The 7,425-nt window shown below is 39.2% G+C and overlaps 1 long non-coding RNA gene across 1 annotated transcript; it reads right to left on the reverse strand.

The window, feature by feature from the left end:
• Positions 1–4,263: 4,263 nt before the first annotated feature.
• On the reverse strand, positions 4,264–7,105 carry LOC131700642 (uncharacterized). Its single transcript, XR_009308455.1, has 2 exons — positions 5,040–7,105; positions 4,264–4,713 (listed from the first exon to the last, which is right to left on the reverse strand). It is a non-coding gene; the product is annotated as an uncharacterized LOC131700642 (long non-coding RNA).
• Positions 7,106–7,425: the final 320 nt, after the last annotated feature.

Genomic DNA, 7,425 nt, shown 5'->3' on the forward strand with positions numbered 1-7,425 from the left:
GTATTGTAAGTTGCATCCTGACCGTGTAATCGCACGGCATATAAATGACCTGCTGCCCTGTTTCTTACTGTGGGATGGTTAACAGGATCTCCAGACTGGCTTTCCCATGCCTTGGTCATCAGAGGCACACACACAGCTGGAGCGTTCCTGGATAATTCTAAAATATCATCTGTCAGCTTACAGTAATAGCAATAGCATGTCAAGGGTACCTGGCCTTCAATCAGAAAGAGTGAATTTGAATAACCATGTGTCTAAATGCCTCATATTGAGTAGGATAAGAGTAGATTGATTTTAATGCACCAACACTATTCAGCTGAAGGTTATCAACCTGCTCTTTTAAGTAGCCTGAATTTACTGCTGATTGTTCAATTCAGGAGACTATGTTTGAGTGTCTATTTACAGTTGGCTTGACGTTTCAAATGGTTATTGTATTGTAATGAATATTATTACCCACCAGAGGTCAGTGTTGTATTTATAGTTTGTCAATTCAAAGTTTATATATATATATATATATATATATATATATATATATATATATATATATATATATATATATATATTTTAACTGTACAGTTAAAAATAGTTTAATTGAATTGTTACCTTATAAGCTCATGTTAAAATAGTTGTTATTCTTTGTTTGGAAAATGATACTATCCATTTATGTTTTTATTGTTTTTTTTATGTTTCCTGAGGTACAGAGCAGCTTGACATTCACATGACCCTGCCTGTTTAGTTCACAGACAGAGAAGCCAGATAGCAGTGAGGAAGCTTTTGAGCAGCTGCCTCCAGGGAACACAAACTGTACAGCTAACAAAGCTTCGCTTCTCAAGAAATACAGCGCACAGAAAGGACATTGAAAAAAAGTCTTACATGAACTTCAAAAAGGTTGCTGTCTTAGGTCCTCCAACAGAGGCTTGTTGGTCCTGTCTAGGTTGAGTGAGCAAGGTTGTGGTCACGTTCCCTTCTCGTGTTCAGGAAACTGTTCAAATCGTATTGTTTACAGAGCCGTTTTCTGTGATACACATCATGTGACATACTGCTGGGTACATTCACAGAGTGAGATTGCAGCTAGACCACCTGGGCAATGATTAAGAACCAGGAGACTACAGCAACAATTCCTGTAACTGTACAGCATTGGTTTGAAATATCTGCAAATCCCAACTCAAAGTATTAAAAAGCAAGCAAAGAACCATTTTTTTTTTCAACCCAAGAAAAACGCGGCAGTGATAATGTCCCTACCCACAAATCTAAAGAATAGTACATAATAACAATTAGCAATGATTGGTTCAATTAAAATGGTATTTCAAACCTTGATGTAATAAGGTAAGTCAATGAGGTGTTGATATAATACAGTCAGCACTCACATATCCAGCCCTATAAAATGTTGACTTCAGTGACGGTTAAACGAGTGTGACACGTATCTTTCTTTCCCCTTCCAACATTTTTTCAGGGAACACAAAAAAGATGCAATGTCAAAAATACATAGCTGAAAGGACTGTGTTTTAAAATAAGTAGGCTTCCATTTAGATGCACTGTAGTTGGTTTTGTTGGTACAGTACTATATTTTCAACAAAAGAAGTATTTTAATTCAGAACGATATGAAAAAATCACTTGCCAGAAGAGACGACTGTGGACACGTGGACTGTAATACAGTACATACTTTTAAATCCAGTAGGTATTGTAGCAGTATTTAAAATTCCCCATTAACGACTCAACAACAAAATGAAATCAAAATGTTACCACGCAGATTGAGTAAAATGTAAAAGGCAATGCAATTTAGCAAAAGATTAAAAAAAAATGCACCACAGTATCTAAAACTGTTTAATGGTTAACTTCGTCGGACATCGCATGTGACGGGTAAGTGCATTAATTTCTTACATATATATAAAATGGGGATTGATTTTATTCTTAGTACAAAGGCGGCAAAACGCGAGTGACGTGTATCTGGGTAACGGTATAATGGTCCAATGTAGAGTTACCAGACGTCCCGGGAAAACTCGGATTGTCCCAGTTTTCAGCCTTATTTTTTGTCCTGGTCAGAAATAGTAAAACATGCTCCACTCCAGGGCGATGCCAAATCCAATGGGGTAGACAGGCAGGCCCTAATGGAGTGGAAAGGCAGTGTATATTTCGACAGTATATACAAAGACAATACTATACAGTAGATACAAAGACAATGCTATACAGTAGATACAAAGACAATGCTATACAGTAGATACAAAGACAATGCTATACAGTAGATAAAAAGTTGCTTCTGCTTTCCTGGCACCTGATCTCCTGATGCGTTGTAGTTCAAATGATTCTTCTCCAAAACAGTTACTTAAGTGCATTAACTTTAAACAGAAGTGCTGAAAGCTGAGGCTCTCTGAGTGGGAATGTGGATGACAGGGAATTATTTGCTATGGAAAGAATGCCTTTCTATTTTTTCCACAAACCCTCATACAGTTTGCAGAATCTGACTGCCTTTTGAGCTTTCAAGCAAATCTCTAGGTCTTTATTATTTGACTTTTATCTTACTTTTATATAATTTATTAGGCTCAAATAATTTAATCCTGCTTTTCTTCCAATTTAGAATGCCCAATTAAGTTATAGGAGTAGCACCGAATAGTCTACTAATCACATAGAAAAGTGACATCAGAAACTGGCAGTCACGTGACTGTGAAGTAACTGCGGCGCGTGCAGTTTGAGACGGACGGAAGTACGGTTGTCGTTGCAGTCCTTTAAAATAAAAATGTCATTGTAAAACAATAACAAATAAATTCCAAGCAGTTTTAAAATGTAGTGCAGAAACAGTGAAGTGTTGCAGTACGCTCACAAATAGAGTACCAGGCATTATCGAATGATTTTACTCATATTTTAGTGGAGACTAGTCGACTGTATTTACCGTAACTATTCGACTCAGATGAGTTGACTAGAACACGAGACCCATGGAAATCAAAATGCCTATCGGTTCTGGCCTCTGGAGACGAAGCCTATAGGCATTGGATAGTGGTCCATACGAAGGCCTCAGTTTTGAGTATGGGCTCCTCTGGTGTTGCTGCAATCTTGACGGGGAATGTCTTAATCGGGCAGCGGGGATCCTGTCCCGTTCTTCAGTCAGCACAACTCCAAGCTCTCTGTCACCGGACTGGTTACACCAATGACCAGCACGACTTCCTTGAAGGTCCCAAAGGTGTTCAGATTGCACCTCAACAACTGTCACATTGTATTGTCTGCTTGTCAGATGCCTTAACAGCTTTGGCGACTGTATGTTCATGCTGGTAGTTTTTTTGTTTAAGATAGCTCCTTCACTTAGCTTAGGAAAACAGGCCCTGCTAAACCATCACTTAATAAAAGTAAATGCATTTCAGGTTATATTTCTTTTGCATGTTTTCGCTTCACAGAGACTGCTAGAGTGACCCCCACGCCCAGGTCTTGCTGCTCATGCAGGTCAGTCTGTGTTTACATTGGGAGTAATATCTGCCAAGCGCTTCTAATCTCGTATGGTATAAACAGGCTTGTAAAAGGTGCTGGAATGTCTCTGTGTTTCTGTGTCTCTGTGAGAGGTCAGGCAGAGGCCAGGCCAGGTGGTATACATCAGCAAGCGAGTGACGAGTTTCCATGAGCTTATCTAAACAGGAGGCAGGCAGTGCTGTGCTCGCGATGCGGAGGAGGACGAGGAGGAGGAGCAGAAGACAAACTCCTTCCTTGCCGGCTTAGAATATATTCAAGTTCCAGTCAAGCAGTCTTCACAAATGATATCCAGATATTCTTCCTTGAGGAGCATTTGCATACAGCTATGTTACAGGTTACCATGCTTTTCCTTTGTATTTACCGTCATTAACAAAGCTTTCCTTGATAATTACAGCCCTAAACTACCTGTAGGTTTTAATTGGGAATATCCCTTATAAAAGTTTATCAAAGTATTTTTGCAGTTTCCCCGCAATATACCATAGTCTATTATGGTTTGTCATGTTTATTAATATGCTTTACCATACATCGCTGGTCTTTACATGCTAAATTATGCTTTACCATGCTTGCACTAGGCTTACAGTTTGCTATGATTTTACAATGGTAAACTTGTATACAGGATTGTTTCACAAGACTGTGATGCTGGTTTTAAAAAACAGTTCATTTGAAGTGAGCGTCAGGGTCTAAAACTGTTAATTCCAGGTAAGTTTTTATAATTATCTTTATAACCCTTTGCCCACAGGGGGTTTGGGATTTCAAACTGACCACCTGGACCTTCCCAATGAGTGTACAGGAACCACACAAACGGATGAGTAAAATAATGATTTCTGTATTACAGGAAATTATACAACTGAATACAATTTACTTTATAAGACACTTTGCAAAATCCCCCTTTTCAAACCACCTTGCACGGGATTTCAATATAAAACCTATTTTAAAAACACTTAAAACTAAAATAACGGAGAGAGGATGTGTTGCTGTTCAGGCACTGGCTGACACCTGCTACTTCTATGTGCTGCAAAACAGGATCATTAAGAGGCATCTTCTTAAGCATGTAGACACAGGCAGCTGTGAAGAACGTCTTCACATTCTCGAAGAATTCTTCCACATCTTCTGGATGAAGACCATTTTGGTGAGCATTGTCTATGAAACATTGTCTTGAATCTCCAATGATTAGCTCCTTATTGTCATTCTGGTTGTAAACTAGATTGTACTGCACCTCAAGTCACAGCTTTGTAGATCATAGCACTTGGTTTGACAAATCTGCAGAGACAGAAAAACAAGTAGAATAAAGGAAGAAAAATTGGCGTACTTATTCAAGAAGAAAATAAAAAGTAAAAAATAAAGACTCTTCAAACTTCTGCTGTATGTAATTGAGCTCTTTCTGAAATAGTGAACAACAGTTTTAATTTAAAAAAAAAAAATCATTTTTTTATTTATTCATATATTGTAATTTATATATACATTTTATCTTTCAAATTTGTAATTTTAAAATCCATTTATGTATAAAGATTTTTTTTTATTTTAAAATATTTTCTTCCTGACAAATAATATGATGTTCATCATAACTTAAGAAAGACAAACAATACCTGGAAAGCACATTTCTCAAAAGTTTAAATAATTTCCTTCTGACAGCATGGATCATTGGGGTCTCTCATTGCAATTCCAAGTTTACGTCATTAAGCACAGGAAGTATATTGTGAAGAAACAGCAGGTACAGACTTGCTACCTGATGCAGAACTGGCAGACTTCCTGGTTGATGTAGAACTGGCAGACTTCCTGGTTGATGCAGAAATGGCAGATTTCCTGGTTGATGTAGAACTGGCAGACTTCCTAGTTGATGCAGAACTGGCAGACTTCCTGGTTGATGCAGAAATGGCAGATTTCCTGGTTGATGTAGAACTGGCAGACTTCCTAGTTGATGCAGAACTGGCAGACTTCCTGGTTGATGCAGAAATGGCAGATTTCCTGGTTGATGTAGAACTGGCAGACTGTCCATCAGATCATGCTCTTGATTTTGAAAAAAGCTTTTAATGTTCTTAGAATTTTGCTTCAGTTTCAAATATTTGTTGTGCTTTTGTGAGGCGGTATGTCTTCTGCAGTCGTCCTTTCCTCCGTGTGCGACAGAAATGACTGCATACATCGCAGAAAGCAAACTTCTCCTCTTTCTTTGACATCTTCAATGCAGGCCATAACTGCGAGTACTCAGCTTGAAACTTCTGCAAATGTAGACGAGTCTTTGATTTCTTTGCGAGCGACTGAGTCGTACCAGTTGCACGATCGCCGTAATCGTAACTTTGAGTAGGTTCTTGTTTGGTTTTGCTCACCTTTGGCTTTTTTGTAGTTTTAGTAGAAACGCTTTGCAGAAAACATTTCATTTTAAAGAATTTGCATTGTCTGAACTAGGTCCAATCAGGAGATCAGCATGAAGAATCAAAACTGAACCGGATGTTATCAAACTCACAAATCAGTATTCGTGATTGGTTCCCTGCTAGGTAACCTGATTTAAACCAATCAGCCGTGGCTCCTTAGAGGAGGCAAGGGAGGTGGAGCCGCCTCAACTTTTCAAAGTTTGAGTGTTGATAGAAATTGCATATACCGGTAATTTCTATGGGTGCAAGGGCAATATGTCACTTCCGTAATTTTTTACAGTGTGATCGGAGCATCATATTTTTCTGCTACAAATCAGAGCAATTACGGAAAGTTCTGAGAATTAGGCAGTTCTGCAATTATTCAGCTCCACACAATATATTACCACAACCAGTCCCCAACAATATAAGCAGCAGGCTGGTGAAACGATAGTTCCAGTATATTTGTAGGTCCTGTACTTAATCCAAGTTGCCAAAAACTGTCCCGGTAGAAAGGCCAACAAGGAAAGGTAACGTTAAAGGTGACCGATCCAAAAACCTCCTAATCCGTTGGTTTGTCCCGGTGCAAGGCTTGTATTTAGCTCCCTTCATGCTCGATCCCCCTCTCCAGCTCCACGACACAGGATCCTGTAACAGAAGAACAAACAGCACTTATTCTCCACACTCCCTCTGTGTCCCTGGCCATTCCTGATGTACACCCCAGTCTCGGCCCTCCCTACTCTTCCGACCCAGCCACTGGTACTTAGCTTAAGTAGGGTAGGACCTCGTGTCTCGGGTGTGTATAGAGAACTGGTCCGTCCCTCAGTTGGTGCCTGTTCGCTCCTCCGGGGTGTCAGTCATGGAGGGGGGTTTCTTGAAGGGAAGCAGTACAACACCTTGCCATAAACCACAATTAATAACAGTAACTATAAATGTTTCTGCCAAGTATCTTTACTTCTGAGTCAACTGTCAAACGCTACACGGTCCTTGCTTTACTCAAAAGAGCGCTGCGTTAACAGCATACTTTAAGGATGAATACTTAGCTTTACTATCAGTTTCTGACCGGTCCTTCCTTCCATTGGGCTGCCATGTCTATCCTTCTGTATTCATTTCCAAGTTCCAAATCATCATTGTTGTTGCCGTCCAGATCTGTCTGTCAAGATGGCCGACTTCCTGTGTCCTCCATTTGGTTCCCCCTGGAACCACGTGCTCTCTACTTTCAGTTCCTTGTTAATGATAGTTAATTGGTGCAAATGGAAAACACCTGGCTGCATTTAAACTTTGGGGAATGGGACTATTTTCTCCCTCTAATCACCTGTGCTGCATTACAAATTAATCACAAACACTTAACCAAAATTATTTAACACAGTAATACAAAATAAGTAGCAACGTGCCTCCCTTTGGGTAATAAACAAAAACATAATGTGGAACATAACAATGTGAAAAACCAAAATACTAATATACTAAATACAAAAGCAAACATACCCAAACATAAATGTGCACAACCCCAGGTAATTATAGTCATCCGTGACATGAGTTTACAGTAAAGTTTTATACAGTGACTTTTTTTTGTAGACTAGCACTTGGTGTCTTTGCTATTGTCCTAGACATGCGTAATGTAGGCTAG

The sequence above is a fragment of the Acipenser ruthenus genome, chromosome 24 (assembly GCF_902713425.1).
Source record: "Acipenser ruthenus chromosome 24, fAciRut3.2 maternal haplotype, whole genome shotgun sequence".
Classification (NCBI taxonomy): domain Eukaryota; kingdom Metazoa; phylum Chordata; class Actinopteri; order Acipenseriformes; family Acipenseridae; genus Acipenser; species Acipenser ruthenus.